This window comes from Chiroxiphia lanceolata, chromosome 1 (assembly GCF_009829145.1).
Source record: "Chiroxiphia lanceolata isolate bChiLan1 chromosome 1, bChiLan1.pri, whole genome shotgun sequence".
Taxonomy (NCBI): Eukaryota; Metazoa; Chordata; class Aves; order Passeriformes; family Pipridae; genus Chiroxiphia; species Chiroxiphia lanceolata.
In genome coordinates, this window is record NC_045637.1 from 90,762,741 (window position 1) to 90,783,638 (window position 20,898).

General features: G+C 40.5%; 1 protein-coding gene across 5 annotated transcripts in view; it reads left to right on the forward strand.

The window, feature by feature from the left end:
* PHACTR1 (phosphatase and actin regulator 1) overlaps nt 1-20,898 on the forward strand; it is a 308,888-nt gene that overhangs the window by 126,425 nt on the left and 161,565 nt on the right. Inside the window, exon 1 of one of the 5 annotated variants that reach the window (XM_032711286.1) lies at nt 7,901-7,994. The exons of the other annotated variants lie outside the window; for them this stretch is intronic. The gene's annotated coding sequence lies outside the window, so the exon portion shown is untranslated. Of the gene's footprint in view, nt 1-7,900; nt 7,995-20,898 lie in introns of those variants that run through there. 5 annotated transcript variants of the gene reach the window in all.

Consider the following 20,898-nt stretch of genomic DNA (forward strand, 5'->3'; position numbering starts at 1 on the left):
TGAATTTGTTGAAAGGAATAAAAAATAATTGTTTGCATAAACATTTCTCATCAACAATCTAGATGTCCCTGGGTACTTTCCCTGTTTAAGAAGCTCAGAGTGGTTGGGGTGAGGCATCTTCTGCGCATGTCTTCTGACAATCTTCTTAAATGTGTGGTCAGAAAAGATTATTCCTTTAGTCTCTTTCAGTTCTTAAAAAAAAAAAAAAAAACACAAAAGAATAGTAATTCCTAAGGCATTTTGCTGCTGCACCCATCTGATTCCAGCTTTGTGAAACACTGACCCTGCCAGTGCTCACAGCTCTTTATCAGGTTGCTCAAGCCACAGTTCACAAACGGTTCTCCCTGGGGCCATGAGATGTATGCAGGCACTGAATATTAAGGGTTTTCCTGGGTGCCCACAGAACTTAAAACTTTTACTTGGAGCCTTACTTGTCTCTGCAGCTTCCTAAGCCCTCAGGATCAAGCTTTCTCTTGACACACAAGGCTGTGTGCTTTGCAGACATGTTTTGTGCAGCTCTTCTACCAAATCTTACCTGGAATAGAAGTTGCCCTGTATGCAATGAGGATGTGAGGAAAGACCCAGGCAACTACAGACCTGCTAGTCTAACCTCAGTTTATGGAATAGCTGTGGAAATTATTAAACTAGATACTATTGAAAGACATTTAAAGATGCAGTCAATATGGGTTCACAAAAGGAAAGTCCTGTTTCACTAATTTGATATCTTCCTACAATAAGGTCACCTGCCTAGCATGTGAAGGGAAGGTGGCAGATGTAGTTTTCTGGACTTTTGTAAGGCTTTTGATAGTTGTCCCTCACAGCATCCTTCTGGACAAGTTGTCCAGCTGTGGGATGAGTGGGTACACAGTGCATTGGGTGAAGAACTGGCTGAACAGCAGGATTCAAAGGGTTTTGGTGAATGGGGCTAATCTGGCTGTTGACCGGTCACCAGCTCTGTTCCTCAGGGCTCAGTTCTAGGGCCAGTGTGGCTCAATATATCTGTCAGTTGTCTGGAGAGAGGAGTTGAATGCCCCATTATCAGGTTTGCTGATGATCTGAAATAGAGACATGCTGTTCACTCTGCTGAGGGACAAGAGGCCTTGCAGAGGGGCCTAGATAGATTGGAGCATTGGACAGTCATCAATGGGATGAAATTTAACAAGTCTAAATGCCGATCTGGCACCTTGTCTGGAGTATCGTGGGCAAAAGTATGAACTGTGGGAGGAGTGGCTGGAGAGCAGTCCTGCAGAAGGGGATCTGGGGGTGCTGGTCAGCAGTAGCTCAGTGTGAGCAGTGTGTCCCCCGGGCAGCCCAGGGGGCAAACCACATCCTGGGGTACATCGAACATGGCACAACCAGTGGTCAGGAGAGGGGATTATCCCACTGCATTCACCGTTAGTGCACCCTCACCCTGAGCACTGTGGGCCCACAATTTAAGAAGGATGTGAAGGTCCTTGAATGTGTCCAGAGGAGGGCAGCAAAGCTGGTGACAGGGGTGGAAAGCACCTCCTGTAAGGAGCAGCTGAGACTTTGGGCTTGTCTAGTCTGGAGAGGAGGTTGAAGAGTGACCTCAATTGATCTTTACAGCTTCCTGAGGAGGAGAAGAGAAGAGGGAGGTGCTGAGCTCTTCTCCCTGAGATCCAGTGATAGGATGTGTGGGAATGGTTCAAAGTTGTGCTAGGGGAGGTTTAAACTGGACATTAGGAAGCATTTCTTTGTAAGAGGGTGGTCAAACCCTGGAACAAGACTTCCCAGAGAGGCAGACAATGCTCACAGCCTGTCAGTGTTTAAGAGGTGTTTGGACTGTGCCCTTAATAACATGCTTTAACTTTTGGTCAGCCCTGAAGTGGTCAGGCAGTTGGACTGTACATGATTGTTGTAAGTTCCTTCCAAATAAAATAGTCTGTTCTATCACTAGGAATAGCATGAATTTCTATTCTATTTGAATTCAGGGGAAGTGTACTAAACAAAATGTGTGCCCTACTCCATATTGGCCATATAATTTTCCATTTTCATCTGTTCTCATTGCCTTCTGAAGTAGACCATTTTAATTGGCTTGGATTGCCACCATTCAAAAGCATGAGTACCTCTCTTCAGATGCTTTGTTTTACACTTGAAACCATTTAAAACCTTCCTTGTCTAACATGGAGCAAGTTCTAAAAATACATACACCTTGAAAGGATGCGAGAGATAGGGCTGTTTGTGAAAACCACCAGTACTGGTATTTAAAATGCTTCAGATGAGCCCTTGGCATCCACCTCTGCGTTACTTTATCATGGTAATCCTGCTTAGCCATTCTCTCTCTCTCACACTCTCTTGACAGCCCAAAATTCAGTGGAACTACTTGCCAGCCTAGATGAGAAAATTTAACACAGGTTTTTGCATTGGCAGTTCCAGACATTCAGTGAGATGAGAACAAATTAATTAGATTCACTGTCAGGGTAATGTGGATTTCCTTGAAATTCCTTTCATTACAAATAGCTTTAGGTAACCATCCCAGAGCTTTTTAAGAAATTTATTCACTAAAGATTCCATGCAAGTCAATAGATCTACAAAGGGTTAAATTTGACTCTCAGGTGCTGGCCAGAACTCCTAGCCAAGGTATGGAGATACTCATGGAGTAATGAATTCTCTTTGTGGCTTAAACTGCTTTTCTACCACTGCTTTTAAATTTGACCTTGAAGCCAGATCTCATCACATTTTCTTCTTCCTCGTGCTTTAAATGAATGCTGCTTACGTGGCCCTTGTGAGTGTACAGCCTATCTTTTTATAGCAGTCAACAGAGCTGTTGGTCAGATTTGATGCCCCTCTCTTAAGGGATACTGAGGACCAGCAATTTTCATTCTGCTTTTGTTATGGCTACAGCATCCGGATTGATTGGATGGGGGAGATCCTTACATTGTCAAGCCAAGCAAGCCTGACTGTATTTTTGATGTAGTACAGCTGTGTATTAAAAAGGATGTCATGCACATTTATGGCTGAATTATGTACTTATTCCTCACATAGATGGACAGTTATTTGGCTTCTCCCAGAATTATGTGGCCTTTCAATATAGGGAGAGCTACTGCCCTCCTCAGGGGGAAGAATTTGGTCCAAGCTTGCATTCTTAAGAACTACTGGAGTATGTGAAAATGAAAGCAAATATTCTGAAAGTAAGGCTACTTGTGTAGAGGGTGTGTACCATACAGAACTTACTCTTTGCTTGATCTGAAGCATGGCACCCAAATGCCTTCTGTACAGCATCATGTCTCTAAATGGAGAGCTGAAACAGCGTATTATGCAAGGCAGTGGAAAGTTCCATTTTGCATTCATTTATACTACCCATTGCATGAAGGCCTTTGCTAAACTACTTGTAGTGAAGTGTTTTCTAATAGCCAAGTAGGAATGGGGCTGCAGTGTGGTGGGTGCTGCACAGAGAACCAGAGAGCTCACCAAATCTGTTCCAGTCCATAGAACTGTAATAGGACTTCAATATGCTTTTTTTTTTAAGTTATGGGTTATTCATTAAGAAGAATTTAAGATATGGGTTTGGAAACATGTTAGCTGTCAATACTCCTTTGATTTTTAGCCTTAGCTTTCCCTTTGGCCTTAGCCAAATAATTTTACTATCCTACCTCAGTGGGTCTATCTGTAAAAGAAGAGTTAGTAATCTATGAATTTCAAAGGAGTGTTGCAAGGATTAATCGGTTACTCTTTCTGTTGAATATTTTGGAAAATGAAAGATGCTAAGTAAGTATTACTATTGGTTCCAAAGCATTTTTGTTCTGTGAATTTTCTCTGAAGTATAGCTTTTTTTAAAGAAAAGCACACGCATTTAAGTCACTTGTGTGAAACACTACATAATATGAACTATGTTAGTAAACTGCTCCAAGTATTATAGACAAAAGACTGAATTCAGAAACTCCCTCAGTATCTTATAGTCCCCTGAATTGCCTCATTACTTAGCGATACTTACTCAAATTTAATCTGCAGTAAATCTCTCTGTCAATAAAATTCTGCTAGGCATTCACATTATTTCTAGGGATTTTGAAGTAGACAAGGTTTTGGATTTGTTGGGGTTTTTTTAGTGTGTTATACTGAGGAAAGGAAAAATAATTCAATGGATCACAAAAACACAGCATTAAAAATAAGTCTGTCTAGCAAAACTAGGATAATATACTGCTGTCTCTGTTTCTCATAGATATTCTGCTTGACACCAGATTGCTTTGTCCATTTTCCACTTTCATAGGTCTTGAAATTTTTTACAATTTTGATGAAATGGGATTTTTTTCATATTTATCCCTACCATGCAATACTGACAGTTGGTTTGGATACAGTGTATTGAGTTCAGTGAATCTGGTGGAGATGCACCAAGGATTGATGGCTACACAGAATGTTCAGCCTTTCTGTGTGGAACACAGCACACAACTTCATTCCGTGCTGAGGTTTCTCATGGAATCCCAGCTCCCCAAATCATGTGAACATGCCAGAATCACAACTGTTTCATGAGGTTTATTTTTAAAGCATAGAAAGTAAAAAATAGACCAACCACACATAATAAATCAAAGAACAGTTGCACTCTTCTATATTTATTACTGTTTTTAAAACATTAAAATTTAAGATCTGGGGGCTGCACACAGTGAAAGTGGCAAGAGAAAACATCTGATTCTTCAGTAAATGTTGATCCCTTTAATGAGGGTATGCCTTGTATTTCTATGCAGTTATGATAAGAAACTAACCTGAGTCACAACCTAGATGAGGCTGGAGACTGAAAAATTCAACTGAGGGGAGAACTCTTTACTAGAGCAGACAAGCATAGGCCTTTTGAGATTAAACTGGGCAATGCTGTGTGTCAGGCTACCAATGATGTTCATAAGATGACCGTCAGGTGTTGCTTTCCTAATTGTTCAGAGAGTACTCAGTAGCATCAGTCCACTTGACTTGCTACTTCTTGTTCACCTGGTGATTTATAGAGGGTAACTGTGGTAATAGATTTTGATTCAGATCCTCACTATGGATTTTACTCTTGATTTTAAGCTCCCCTTTTTCTCTTTATTGTAAAGGTTTCTGTTCCAAAGTAAGATAAAAATTTAAACAAGTACTGTATGTTTGCTCCAGAGGATAATAGTTTCAGAACAGTAATATCACAGAAATCAGTATAATCTCTCAGCTTTCTGCTTTAAGCCTTTTCATACATGCCAGTTTTCATTTAGATTAAAGTTCAACACCAAATCCATCCCATCAGCAAGTCCTCCCTGAGTTTGGGGACTCCCACACTAGAATAGTCAGCAACCCAGGTGGACTTCAACAACATTTTCTTTTTTCTGTTTTTATTCTGAATGTTAATTTCCTGTAGGTTTCCCTGCATGTGCTTTGCAGGGGATAAGTGGAATGGGTAAGGAAAGGGCAGCTTGCAGTACATACAAGAGTGTCGGGGTGGTATCATACCCAAAGTGGAAAAACTTTCAGAGAGGAAAAAAGATGCAGCAATCCCAAGAGATAGCCAGGCCCTTGGTTCAATTGCTGTGTGCTAGGAGATCAGCCCACATTTATATCACTGTGACTACAAACATCACCAGCTCACAATAAGCAAAAAACTCACATAAATGGCAGGATCAGATATGCATGTTTCCCTCCAGTAGCACCTCTTTTTCCTGAGCTTATCTTCCAGTGCATGACTTCTGTGGTCACAGCTATCAGCCACCCCTCATCTCCCTCCTCAGTGGAGGACAGCGGTACATACTGATTGGGGAGGCACTTTGGAAGGCTGAAAGATTTGTATTTGAAAGTGCTCCAGGTTGGATTGGATCATAAGGAAAGTTTCAGAGGGACATGTACAACAAACCAGAGGAGGGACAAAGTGTTGAGGAGCTGCCCATTCCCTCTGTGGGTCTGTGTGCCTCTGTTAGTGCCTCTTCGAGAAGATTCTCGTCTTTAGCTGGCTCTTGGGTGCATTTTGGCAGCATCAGTAATAGCCTGACCATAAGGAGAATTACAAGCAAGAGCTGTGCTGTGCAGGAACTTGAATGCAGAGACAAGGCTGCTGGTAGCAATACGTATTTGGTGTGGGGAATGGGGGAAGGGACATATTGGGAAAAGGGAACGAACAATTTCCAACATGAATTAATCTGAAAACCCAGTGAATTGGTAAAAATGAAACCGGCTACCTCATTACACAACTTAAATAGAAAGAAAACAAGTAATAAGCAAAGCTGTGATCAAGAAAGAAATATGTCAGGCAATTCGTGAAAGAAGTTGTAAGTCAGCTAGAAGCAGTCTATTAACTGAAGTAACAAAGCACATCTGTTCCTGAGGGTTTAGGGGACCCCAAGGAATGTGCCTAACCATATGTGGACAGGGAGGGCATGACAGCATCCACCAGAGATGGGGATCTTTTTATTGGGCCTCACTCACATCCTAACACCACACCTGGCCATGGCATCCAACCCATAGTGGGAGAGTCTATTATTACACTCAGATGCACCACAGCAATGAAAAAAATGCTCTTTATGTGCCCTTGGTCAGGTCAGATGAAAAACTGGCTTCTTGGGCTGGGTTTTAAATCAAGTGCAAACTCCACTGTTGACCCTACCATGACAAAGTCCAAGAGGTCTTTGTGCTACAGTTGCATTTATAAACAACACCATTCTAATTTTATTGTGTTCTGAACAATACTTTCCCAAGCATTATCATGGGGCTGATCCAACTTAAAATCTCATATACAAATATTTTTGTCAGATCTCTTTAGACTTTATGGAACTCTGAAATGTTCTCCTTTTAACCTTGGAGGGACTTAAATTTGATCTTAAAAGTTTCAACTATTTTTATACCATTTAAACTGTTGCCCCCCCAAATCTGATAAACTCATATTCATACATATCATCTTCTCCCAGTACCCTTTTCCTTCTTGAGGGTGTGTTGCAGCCTGTTTGCCTGCTTATTTCAAACTTCATGTACTGATGGGTTCCTCTCAAACTCAGGTGAGGTTTACACTACTCTACAACTCAGAGAGTTTTTCTGTGACAGCCCTGGGTGAGTGCAGACTGAGAGAGTTACAAGCCCCCAGTTGCACAGAGATAGTAGTTCCTTGTCATCATTTGGTTTTATTTCTCTCCCCACCCCATGTGATTTCCAGATCAAAACCCTGACGAGCTTAGTGCGGTTTGAATCCTCTAATTGTGCTACTGCAGCCATGTGACTGCCTGGCTGAGTAATTCCCTGCAGAAGGAGACAAACTGTATGTTACAAAGATCAACAAACAGTGTTTAAAATGTGAACGAGTTGAAGTAGTATACGATACCCATGCCACTTTGCCTGAAATCTCCTTCTACTGCTGCAGCCCTGTGGAGGCTTGATTTACTGTAACAAACTGAGTGATCTGCAGGGAAGCTCATGGGTGAGGAGGGAAGGCTAGATGGACCTTTGGCTTGTTTCCTATCTCCTTCAACAATCTTCTGTTTCCAAAACTGGTTTCATCTGTCATTTGTCAGAGAAAATGGTTCCTTAGAATTCTCAGCAAGAAGGTAGGAATCCCTGCCTTGTGGAGGTAAGGAGCAGTCACCTTCCACACTGCCGTGGAGCCCAAATCTGTTCTTGCTGTTCTGAAGTGGTGTAAGATAGATGAGAAAGAAGAGAGCAGCTGGCATCGAATATGCGGGGATCTGCTGAAGACCTTCTTCATTTATACGTGATGTATGGGAGGAGGGGAAAGGGCAGACAAAACACGATTGTTCCCTTTTTACAAAAAGCCTCGTGCTGTTTTCAGAACGGTTAATTGCATTGATTGTTCCAACCTCTGTATCTTTCTTTCATACGGGAGCTGGTTGTTGAATTGCAACTTGTTTTTCGGCTGGCTGACGGCGGAGAAGGGGCTGTCTGGCGCGACAAGGCTGGATGGGTGTGTGTAGAGCGTGTGCGTTTTCAGAGCACGACACTTAGGAAGGCTGTTGCTCAGTTGCCCAAAGCACAGCTGTTGCAGAGCGAGGGAGGGAGCCTGACAGCAACCCTGTAATCAGGTAGGCAAACATGCAAACCATATGCTTATTCCTGCCTAATTTTATTTCTCAAAGTGGAGGTATTATTAGCGGGTAGTGTCTGGGTTCACAAAGTCCTCTTTGCTGCTGGTGGCAGTGAGATGGGGTTGATGAGAGCAGCTGGATGTGTTTGCCCAGAAGCTGGTATCTGTGAATGAGGAGATCAATAGCTGTGCTAAAAATCACTGAGCCATCTGGGATTTACAGATAGAGGATTGACTTGCAAATCCTACTGAAACTGAGATCTGCAGTAACTCCTGAATAACAGCACAAGCAATGGAGATGGTGTAGAAAGTTATCTAGAAGACCTGAAATGGCCTACTGGTACTTCTGCCAGCCCTTGGTTGCAAAGAAACTTAGGAAAGGGTGAGAAAATGCTGAGGTAAGGGGAAATTATGTTCTGCTGCTGTTTTGTTTTTGGTTTTTTTAACCCTATTGTTAACATGTGATTTTGAAGGTACTGCAAGATGATAGAAAATGCAGCTGTATTTTAGCAGTACCTGGTGGCTACCAAAATCAGTCTCTTTACATCTGCATGCAAACAGGTCAGGCCTGTAAACAAGAGGGAGAGGGGGAGAACAAAGGTCAAGAGAGGAGAAAAGGCTTGTTCAGAAAGATGGGAGTGGATACACTTGGAAATGGTATTTAGACTTTCAGTCAGTTTTATGCTTATTCTGCGCTCTGTGATTATGCAGAACTACAGCAGCTGTCTGGCTGCAGAGAGGAGCTGGGGACAAACCAAGATCTGAGACTGGAAAGAAAATATATAGAAACAACCTTCTACTGTAGATGAAGACAGCCATACATTCATAGCAGAGACTGGTCATCTCTCTAATACCTTTCAGTATGGAATCAGTCTTCCATTGATTAGCAGGGCTATTTGCCTGGCTTACTTTGCACAAAGAACCTGAAGTAGCAGAAGTATCCTATGGGTTTCTGGTCAAGCTGTTCTAAAACATTGCCAGGAATGAAGAGGTTGGTTGCTGGCACAGGATGCTGTAATTACAGACCTACATAGCAGGCAGGTAAATAGATAGGTGTTCATGGTATGGAGCAAAATGGATGTTCTGCTTTATGTACTTCTCTGCTGTCTTTCATCATGGACATAAACAGATCCTGAAACTTAGCTACCCATAACGATGCTAGACATCTAAGTCTGAGACTACAAAGACTAAGCAACTTAGCTGATGATGTAGAAGTTTGACAAGAACTGGAAATACAAACTGAATCCCCCAGCGTTTTATCCACTAACCCATTCCAGTAAAGAAAAAAACCCAGCTATTCTCTTTTTTCTGTTTCTTTTTTCCCTGGCAGTGCATGACCTGACCTTACGTTAGCTTAGATGGTTGCACTGTCCTTCTGTAATATTCCAGTCTCTAATATTAAGAAGTGTTTCTACTGTTTATTTTATGGTGTTGCTGCTGTAAACTTGCATCAGAGAGGGGAAGATTTTGGTGGTGGGTGCTGTCATCTCTCAACTATGTATAAGCAGTTTGTAAAATGTGGTATGTAATTATTAGTCCTCCGTAACACTACAATTGCTAACTGTGCTGCCTGTTCAGAGGTTTGTCATGTTAACAGTATTTGCCAAATCCTTTCCCTGAATTTATCTCTCAGTGGAGGTATCCACAGTGAAAAGGCTTCAGGTAAAACACTGAAAAGTAGAAGGCACCCTTCGTATCTGTAGTTGTCACTGGCATCACACAACAGATGTAGTAGTGTGACTTAACTAGCTGTAACTTAACTCCACTGGCTTTGCTATGTGTTAGCAGAGCTACACTTACTTCACTGACCTTTCTAGGAAAGAGAGCTGGGCCTTTGTAAACTCATTTCTGTTATTGAGACTTCAACCCTGCTTGTTCTGCTCCCAAAATACAGACCATGGTCAGCTGCAATTGAGAAGCAGTTGGTCTTGCCTTCAGGTGCAGCTACTGGAGAACATCTCCTCTTCTGTGACCTAAACCACTGAATGTCATCTCTCTGCAGGGCAATCTCCCCAGGTAGACACTTAGGGTATATTCATAATTTGTGTGATGCCATTGTTCAGTGATATTACAGGTGGCATCTCTGTAGTCAAATACATCCACAGCTACCAAGGAAGCTCATTACTATAGGTAGCTAACAGCATATCACTACAGTATCTTTCAAAGGTACTGAAGAAAAGAATATAATTCAGCTGTCTTCTTACAAAATCTTTCTTCATGGTCCCCAGTCCAAGGAGATCAGAAGTTGAAACTTCTGTCAGCATAGTCACACTTACTTCCATGTGTTACCTCCACTGAGGGCAGTAAGAGAGAGGGGTAAGAAAGCACAGACCTATTGATTTTCATAAGGGATGGTCGGTCTTACTGAAGATTAGACTGTTAATCTCTGAAGGAATCATCATGCTTTATTGGATAAACGATCTGTAAATGAGAACTTTTCCAAAACTGTATGTGATAGGTGACAGAGGAAGAAAATGGTCCAACACAATATTTCATATGTTGATGAGAAGAAAAATTCTGGTTCAACAGTCAAGCTAGGATTTGATAAACCAAACTGAAAAACAATCTAGAACTTTGTTATCTTTGCCTTGATCTTCAAGCAGTTGGTGTGTGAGTCCAGATTCCTCAAACTTTCTAAACCTACCACTTCCTAAGCCTACCACTCTCAGATAGTGGAATAGAAGGTGTCTTCAGCGTTTTTAACAACTTGTCAAGCTAATAAAGGAGCAAATGTGTCTGTTATAAAGTCTGTGGTTTAGTATTAACCTGAGAGGGTAAAACAAAAAAAAAACACCAAACAACAGACCAAACCCAGTACACAAAAAAACCCAAAGCAAAGCAAAAAAAAAAACAACCCAAACAAAAACAAAACCAAAACAAACACTAAAACAAACAAACAAAAAAAAAAAAAAAAACACCAAAACTGACCTGGAAAAATCTGTGCAAGGTTATATTTATGAAGTACACTGAGTAGAGGAAACACGAAATTCACTTACAGGTGAAGCGCAGAGCAAACTGTAGCTGTAGCTGTGACTTTGACCACCATTGCAGTATTTCTGCCTCTACATAATTCTTGTTTCACCCAGTCTTGGTCTGATAGAGCCGTGTAAAATCTCTGTAAGAAATGGCAAAATGTACCTGGGTTTCTAGTTCTCTTAACCAGTTGTCAGATCCCCATAAGTTCATGATGTTGACAATTTAAGAGAATACTGGGAACTGTTTTGAGTGCGGCGGTAGTGGAAAAAACTGTTCAGGAAGAGAGAGCATTTTTTTGAGAGGCAAGTGTTGTTTAATAGTTGTTTCCTCTCCCTCATGATAGATGCAAAGAACAAAAAAGGAAGCCCACACTAGGGAATAAATAATATTCTTGCTCAAAAATAATTTTTGTCACACTTCGAGTTGTTTCAGAACAGGGAAATAGAAAAAAATCTCATATAATTGTTCAGAATTTACTCAGTGTCAAAACAAATTTGAGCATTACTCTCAATTTTTCATGCTGTTTTTCTAAGTATAATTTTTTATGGATCTTGAATTTGAGTTAGACAACTTTTTTTCCAAAATTGTTTTCCAACTTACCAAAATTCTGTTTTGAATAAACCAATGCTACTTAGCATCAGAAAATAATTTAAGTCAGAAGGGACTTTCAGGATGTTCAGTCACTCAGTTCAATGGTTTAATGTTAAAATGGTCCTCCATTCTGTAGCAATTCAGTATAAAAGTAGGCAAGACTTAACTCTGGAAAATTTAGATTGTGAGCCTTTTTAGCTGAAGAAGAGATTTGGGAGATTCCATGCAAAGAGGGACTTTATACAAAAACTTTGAGCTTCTGGGTTTGGGTATTTTTTTTAAACTTATACAATGGGAAACTCAGTTTTGCTGAGCACTGCAAGGCCAGGCATTCCTAAAAAAATTGTGTATTTTATAAAACACTTCACCGTTTCTGGGTGTAACAGTAGTCTGGACTGCAAGCCATACTTTCCTTGGTGTGTTTTGCCCTCAGGTCTGACTTTTCAACTGTGAATCCAACCCAAAATGTTTTGAAGCATGGAGCATTTGTCTTTTTCATTTTGTTAGTTTATATACACCTAGAAGTGTATTGGGAAAACACTTAAAAAGCAAAACCTCTTCAGTATTCTGCTGGGAAATGATGATCAGAAGGAGACCTCAGTATGAATTTGATATCAAGTCAGAGCCTTTCAAAGTATGAAAGAGGTGATCTTTTTTTGAAGTCAATGCAATTACACAGGGAATGAATCTGTCTCCCTTTGTACCTTTCCCACCTTTGTTTAATGTGCTGCAATGAGCTAAAACTTGAAACTTGTAGAGCACCATTTTCATTGATAGAAGTATCTACTGATTAATCAGGCTGCTGTACTTAACATTAAATCTTGCTTACTATAATTGACTATTATGTCATGCTAGTGAGATTTCTTTCAGTTTTACTGCCTGCATGCTGCAGATCCAGACAGCCAAGAATTTTGGTATTATTTTATGCTCACCTATCCCTTGCTGGCACTTTTTTTTGGGGGGCGGGGGGGGGAGTGCCTAAGGAACAGTAGATTACTTCTCTGTTAAATATTTTGTCTGTGTCTGAAACAAGTGAATAGGAAAGAAAAGTGTGTGTTTAAGGATATGAGGCTTCTGAGCCATCTAAATTTTAATTAAAAACAAAACAAAACAAAACAAACAGAACCTGAAAATAGTGCTATATCTTTGTTAAATATCCAAAATAAAAAATTACTGAGAATAAAGATGGGAAGTAGAGTGGAGGAGGGTCACATTTTTAGGGAAGAAAGAAAATAAAGAAGAAATGGCTTTTCTCCTTTCATTTTTTTTCAACTCTAAGCAGTTACAGAGTAGAATGAAAAGATCTGAATGATGTAACAAGCCAAATGTACTTTCTCTGTTTCCCAATGGTGAAGCTAATCTACTCATTGGAGACCTGACCCAGATGAGACTTACATCTCCTGGGGAAAACTTCAGGTCTTGAAATGAGCACTGAAGGAAAATTGGTGGGATCATTAGCATTGAGGGGCCAGTCCACTCTCTGCAAACTGTGACCATGTGACCACACATACTTTAAATTTACCTGTTCTGCTCTAGTTTTTCATGGACATAGTGTAACTGCTTATACTGTATAAGGTGGTGAAGGGTCTAGAGAGTAAGTCATATGACAAGTGGCTGAAGAAGCTGGGGTTGTTTATCCTGGAGAAAAGGAGGCTCAGTGGAGGCCTTGTCACCCTCTACAACCACCCGAAAGGAGGTTGTAGCCAGGTGAGGGTCAGCCTCTTCTCCCAGGTGACAAGTGACAGAACAAGAGAACACTGTCTCAAGCTGTACTAGGGCAGGTTCAGGTTGGACACCATGAAGAATTTCTTCACTGAAAGGGTGGTTAAGCATGGGAACGGACTGCCCAGGGAAGTGCTGGAGTCACCATCCCTGGAAGTGTTCAGGAAACAACTGGACATGACATGGTGATGTTCAGTCAAAGGTTGGACTCGATAATCTTGGAGGTCTTTTCCAGTCTTAATGATTCTGTGATTCTATGGTCACCCCACAGCAAGAAAATGACATGGAGAGATTTCATAAGTACAGACACATTCGTGCTTAGGATGTGTAGTGAGTGTTAGTTCTTTGAGGGGAGAGACGGGCTTAGCATCTAGGTGACTATTATTTATTACTCCTATTTTTAAGTCACATCTCTAGTGAGAGTTGACTCGATAGACTTATACTATCTTACATTAGCAATGTATTGAGCTAATTAGTATCGTGTTCTGCATATTTATCTTAGTGGGAAAGAAGCTTTGTCCCATTCACAAGCCATGTAGATGTAGTAGCTCTGAGGCCTAAGCACATAGTCATGAACAGCAGGAGTGACTAACCTCTGCTTAAGAAGCCTCTTTTAGTCCTGAGGTTTTCTTCCTTCTGCAGAAACAATAGGCCATCTGCAGAGATAAGTAAGTGCTGGCATCCTCATCAGTTATTTACAGATGCCTTAAATAGCAGAAGCTGGAGAGGCATTCAGTGTGGATGCCATGGTGCTGAACAGTATTTTGTTGGGATTTTTGTTTGAAGAAAAAGAAATTAAGAAAATGAAACCACCATCACCAATCTAGAGTGGGCACTAAGACATCTGGCCTTGGAGAGCTGGCAGGCTGAGGAGGGGGGGAGGAGCCATCTAATAAAAAATCAAATTGGCAGTGCTAGCAGTAAAAGGGGCTGAACAGAGACATTTCTTGCAGGGACCAAACCAGTTTGAAGGAACTATGTTTTGAGTCTCTGCTGGCCTTCATTTTAGACACCAAAGTTACTTACTAGGTCTGCAGACTGACCTGGACTGCCCTAAGGAGTGGACTGCAAATAGGAAGCAGAAAAGTCATGCTTGAAAGGGGCACAGACTGTGCTGTATGCCACTTTCTTTCCTGCTTAGATCAGGATTGTGTCCATCCATAGTGTAGTTTGCCCAGGAACTAGTTTTGTAGAAGTGATTAATTGGCAATCAGCCCTGCATGTGTTCATCCTTTTATTTCTGATGAATAACTTCTCAGAAGAATAGCACTAGATTTTTTTACAACCATTAAAACTGATCTGTTGTTTTCAGTCTTTAAGACCTCTGAGTCATTTTGGAGTGGTTTTGACCTGTTTTGTACCTGAGCTTTCTTGCTTACAAGCTGTTTTTCCCTGAAGACGTGCTGCACTTGCAACCCCTCTTCTGTCACATGTGTCTCCAGGAGTCACACTCTGCTGAAACAGAGTTGTTTCTCTGCTCTCTGCTTGTAGAGTCCATGGTGTCATTTCAGAAACTGTATTTAAAGATGGGATTAAAATTGGTGGTGTTTAGGCTTACAGTTTCCAAATAATTGTGCTTTTGTTTGTTTGCTAATATGGCCATCTGGACACATCTTGAAGGGGACTGCCTTTTTTGACTCCTTGCTTTTGAAAGTCTTAAGTGTACATCAAGCTAGGCCCACATAGTCACCAGTCATATTTGAAAACATGAACTTTGGATTGGCCTTTTTATTTATTTTCTTTTTTAAATCATCTTTCTTTGAGACCTCAAGGGAGAGGCAAATTAATCGTCATCTAGTGACATTCTATTAGGGAAACAAAATTCTTTTTGAAAGCTCTATGCAGTTATTACAAGGAAACTTTCATTGTTTTATAACCTCAGAGATTAAATGTAATAAGGCAGTGAAAAACAATACCTGTTTCAAGAATGCAACAAAATATTAAGTTTTTACTGTGAACTAGTTTGTGACATACTTTATTATCCTTAAAATTTTGAGATGCAAATTATCTAGAATGGGGTACTGTGTCAGGTGTGTGTGTTTCTCAGGCAAACTTTCAGCATTATGTGAATGTCCATGTTTGCATAAGAACATAGGTATGGTGTCTTCCTTGTGCTCCTAGAATTTGTAGGGTGTAATTGGCAAAGCAGTGGAGAAGATAACTCATTCCAGCTAATGCTGGAAACTGAAACAGTAGCTCAGGGGAGTGAGATACAGAGTTTGGCTCTGAAGGTTGTCAAAGATGTAGTGAGTGTTTGAAGTGAGCAGGCAGCTGGCTTGCTTTCATTTCATTCCCCCCAAGCATGTAGCAGCATACCTGATGGCAATCTCCAAAGGGGAGTGATGACATGCCATTACTCAGCCTTGTTTAGGGCTAGGAAGACCAAACCACTTATTTATAGCTTTCTATCTTATATGCAGGCTTGTCTTTTTTAGGGAGCCTGAGAGAATATATGTTCTCTGAGAAACACACTTGCTATTGGAGTACCAGAACAGGGTGCATTCCCTGCACCTGAATGAGGTGGCTCTTCCCTCGGTGAAGGCCCTTGCTTCTGGAAAAGGAGAGCCCAGAATGCATGCAAACAGTTGCATTTTCATCAAAGCAGCAGTGGTTTTCTGACAGCTGTAGGTTGACCCTTCTGCATGTGTCCCAGCCACGCAGATCTGTGTCACTTGTAATGAAATGCCCAGTTGTCAATGGAAGTTTCCTGTTGAAACTCAACAGGAATATTTTTGTTGGCTTTACTGGGTGGAATCTGGAAGTCTACAACCATTATGTGAAACTGAAATTGCATTCTGGAAGCATATGATTCAGTGCAGACCTGAGCACTCACTCTTGGGATGATAATGAACCACAAAAGCTTGAGGTACTAGATTATGATGCCAGCTCTTATGGTAGGCATCAATTTATCAATTGTCTTGATGCAAATGAGTGTCCCATACCATGCTAAAATAGTGTTTGTGCAGCAAATCAAAGCTAAACACTAGGATTTATATATAGATAGATAAATCGTAGCTATGCTTAGTAGTGCTCCCCTCATTTTTCCCTGTTTCACAGGGACAGTGAAGTCATTAATCTTTGCTAGTAAGAAGCTTTTTAAAAAGACACAAAAAATCTAAGGAACGTATCACAATCCAGCGTTCAAAGTCAAAAGTGGTTACTGACAGAAGTCCTGTCTTATCTAAGCCACTTCAAATTGTGTCACCTAGAATAAGAGAGCACTGGATGGCAGCTGCATTGTCAGATTGCATCTGCTGTACTGCTGAGTGTGCTTTTTGGGTACTTAGGTGAGATTCTGCGTGCAGGAAAAGATACATTTTGAGCCTGATTGTGGCTTCAGGTCTCATTTTGTGAGGAAAATGTTTACCCACAAAAGGGAAACAGCCACTGGCCCTACAGGGAGGAGTGCTGCTGGGAAGTCGTGCAGGACTCAGGCATGCACTGCTTACCCGGATATTCTTTCTGCTTGTCTTTTAAGTGAAAGCACTGCTCTACAGTTTCTAATGCACCCCACTACATTCCCTGTGAAATGCAATGGAAACTTACTGCTGTAATTAAGTCATTGATTGTTTAAAACAATTGCTAATTGTACATGATTGGAAAACTGGGAGGATCTCCCTGTTACTAATGTGACTGGATAATTATAGATTTTTCTTTTTGGTTTTTTTTTCTGTTAAACTTGTTTTCTTTGCAGGAGCTTTTATTTCAGGCTGCATAACTTTCAGTTCCTGTGAATGGCAGATGCAGGCTAACAATCAGCCCGGGGGCAGCAAATGGGATGAAGATATTACAGACCTCAATAATTCAGCTCCCTTAGGAATACTCTAGACAAACAATGTGTAATGCACGGAGGCTACTGTAAACGTGTAAAAAACCAAATGTGTATGCAATAGCAAAAAACATCTCTATGCCACTGGAAACATCATCTTTGGGAGGCTTCTAAGTGCCAGAATATGGTTCAGTTGTTCTTTTTTAGAAAAGGAAAGAAATAAAGAAAAATTTAGCGTGGAAAGCCATCTCTGAGATGCTGCTTCTGCATCTTGGCATAAGAACCTGTACACAGCCTGCCTCAACCCACGCACATTCGGCATTTTTCTTCAATGGGCAGCACATTTGCTAGCTTTTACCACAAATTCTGGGGAAGCTGGCAAATGCCACCTCTTTCCTCTTTTGCTTCACATAGCTAGTTAACAGAATGTCTGCATGGCACGACATGTTGGCACAGTGCTTATCTCAGATAAGATGTCATGCTCCATGCATCCTTGTGCAGCAATACATGGGCTCTCTGTGGATATATCTCTTCTAAAGCAAATGCAGGTCCTAGGCATAGTGTCTGCATCTTGCAGACACTTCTTGCTAAGATATTGGGAGACTTTTTGGATGAGTGTGTCTACAAGCAGTGACTGAGCCACTATGGAAAGCAAGGTACTCTCTTCCGATGTGTCTTGCAACTCTACCTCAGACATCCAGTCAAATGGTGCAAAACACTGATGTCTCTCAGTTCTTTATCCACAGGATAAGTACTTTTGTCTGTAATTGGACAGGGACTCTTTCTGTGTCTTTATTATAGTGACTAAACCTCGTATCTTTTCTGAGGCTTACGGGATGCAATTACGAATACTATGGTACAATTATAAATAGTAGGATTTTCTTTTGGGTCCTCTCTGTGTTTGTTTATGCAGTTTAGCTACACTTTAGGTATTGTTATATCTGGAGAGATCTTGCTGATTTAGTGATGCCCTAATAATCACCACTGTAATGGGCTCATGCTACATAAGGACTGAATTCTGCTAGAATTACTATAACTGAGTAGTATATTTTCTCCACTCTGCGTCTGTAACACAATATTAGTGTCTAAAGCAAGACATATAGGAGGCCTTCTTTTTCTGATATAAACTTCAGTCATTCTCTTTGAAGAAAACTTCCCATAGTGTTGCCAGAGAGGTTTTGAGTGTGGGGTTTTTTTCTTTGAAAATTACATCTGTAGTCATGGGTTCACTTGTGTCATACTAAGCAATGCATAATACATTTTACAGCAATATTTGCATGTATATGCATTCAGCTTAACGTGGCTGGGGAGTTTAATTCTGCATTAATCTGGGCATCATCTTTATAGTAGTTATTTCATAGCTTTATGGGGGAAGGTAAAGCTGCTTCCCACAAGACAAGGCCAAAGTGAAATTTCAGTGTATATACAGGAAGAGAGTTGTCAAACAGAAGTTGGTCTAGAACTTTTGTTTTAGAAGAGGCCTCAAAGTATTGTGGTAAATAAAGGAAAACATTTCTGAGGCATGAAGGGTGCCCAGCTTGTTTTCTTTTCAGAGACATAGCCTCTTTTCTTTTCTGAGGCATAGCCTCAGAGACATAGATGTTCTCAGACCTTGAGGCTGAAAATGCAGCTGCATATCAGGCCTATTTGGCACAGGAAAAATATTATTTGGTTGCATTTTATCCATGAGATGAAGCGGGGGAAGGTGGGGGGGTTGGGGGTGGTGCATGGGGAGGGGTGAATTGCTTGTGTAATATCCTATAACCAGAATCTGGTAGCATTATGATTTTACCAAGAAAGTGTATTCTCCAAAGGTGCAAATTTCATGTAGTTGAATACATATATATAAAAGACAGAATCTGATATCAGTGACTCCCTTTAAAAAGTCTAAGAAACAATGAAGATTCATTTCCTTAGCTTAGATCTGTATCTAGCCTTAAATATTCCAAGTGTTTGTTTCAATCCATCTCTGAGAAGAAAAAGGCAGAGGAAGGTATGAATAAATTCTAAAACCTTCAGATCATATACCAACATTTAATTCTGTATTTGGATCAAAAATCAGTGCTAATGATCAGAAAGTAAGATTTGAATGCTCTGCTCTGAGAAGCTATCCAGAGTAGAATGAGAGAAAATAATAATTTTAATTGTTATTGGGGAAAGTAGTGCAGGAAATGGTTTTGCAAAAAGGCATTGATCAGGACTGTAATTAAATGGTATCTTAAAGAAATGAAGAGAAGCTCAGCATAGATTTAGTTTTTAAAGCAAACTGGATTTAGAGTGCTCCAGATGTTTTGCTTAGAACAAGCTTCATTGACCTGGAATATCAAAGTGTGCCAGCAGACTCACTGGAGCATTGTTAATGCCTCTGGCTGGGTTTGTTTCAGAATCTTTGGTTTTCATTTCAGTGTATTTAATTTTGTGAGCACGGTGAACTACAGGCAGTGATTAATCTACAGAGATTAAAATTATAAAGATATACCAAGCATCTAAACACAAAACTTTGCATTGGGTCTTCTCTCTATTCTGTTTTGGTTTTGAGTAAGTCATCCCAAGTGTGTAGATCCATTGTTCCCTGGAAACTATTTTTGCAAGGCTTGCATTATCAAAAATCTTTATCAGCACAACTGTGTTTGAAGAATATTTTCACATTTTTAAGAGGCCTGTGTCTTATCTGACCTGCAGTCCAGGCACCTTTTGTAGACAAGATATCAGCAGGTGATGCCTGAAACAATTGAAAAATTAACAAAACCCTCTGTAATCTTAATTCAAATGATAGCTAAACAATACCTTTTTTAATACCCGTCCTTCCAACAAGTAGAATATTGGAAGTTATTAATTTACAGAATGTTGGCACACAGTTTTAGACCCTTAGGAATAAAAGATACTGATATTTTAGTGTCTCTTGTCTCAAAGACTACCGTGCTTCTTGTCAACAGAGGCAAATGAGTCAGGCTTGCAGCACCTCCTGTGCCTGCTGACACATGGAAGAACTGCTTTAAACTTTACAAGTATCTATTATGCAGAGGCAAAGTGTGTTTTCTGAGTTGCTTCTGTGAAGCAGTTGAGTTCTGTGTTCTATATCTGAATGACCACACTCAATTTAAAAATGTGTGAACAAAAACAAAGGTCATGAACATTGTTCTTCATGCCTCAGGATCCTCAGGATTATGAGTCTTCCTTACTATTTTCCCAAAATAGTAAGGATCTCTTGATAATTGTCCCTGGATGATATGTCATTTTGTCAAATCTAACATCACCAGCTCTGAAACTGGACAGCTGTAAGCCTTTGGATATCCAGGGCTATGCATTGGAAATCTCAATGTTTGTAAAAGGGTCCCAATGTCACCATTACTATGCAGCAAAAATGCTATGTTACATGCTCGGAGTCAAATGAGTCAAGAGACAGAGAGACAGAATGTAAAGATAATAGATTTATTCAATCCATGGGCTTTTAACAAATGCAAGAAAACATCAAAAGAATAAGGCAACAGAACACAGTAGTTTATGTGAGAGTAAAGAAGTTCCTCAACTGCTCTACCACCTCAGCTAGCTCCTAATTTTTTCTCTTGAATCAAGCTGCAATCCTTCCCCCTTCCTTTGTTGTCCAAAATGTCCACTTCTGTCTATTTTCCTCAGAGAAGGCACAGGAAGAAATGAAGGAAAAGAGATCACCTCCTGTGCTGTCCAAAGCTAGACTCCCTTTGTCTCTCCCTACAAAGCTGTGTTTCTTTCTTCCTAACCATGAAGACATTTCCTTCCACCTCCTCCCTCAGATGCTTTATTAACATTACTTGGTTGTACCTCAGTTAGCCTATTCCTGCCTTGGAGACATTCACAGCTCCTG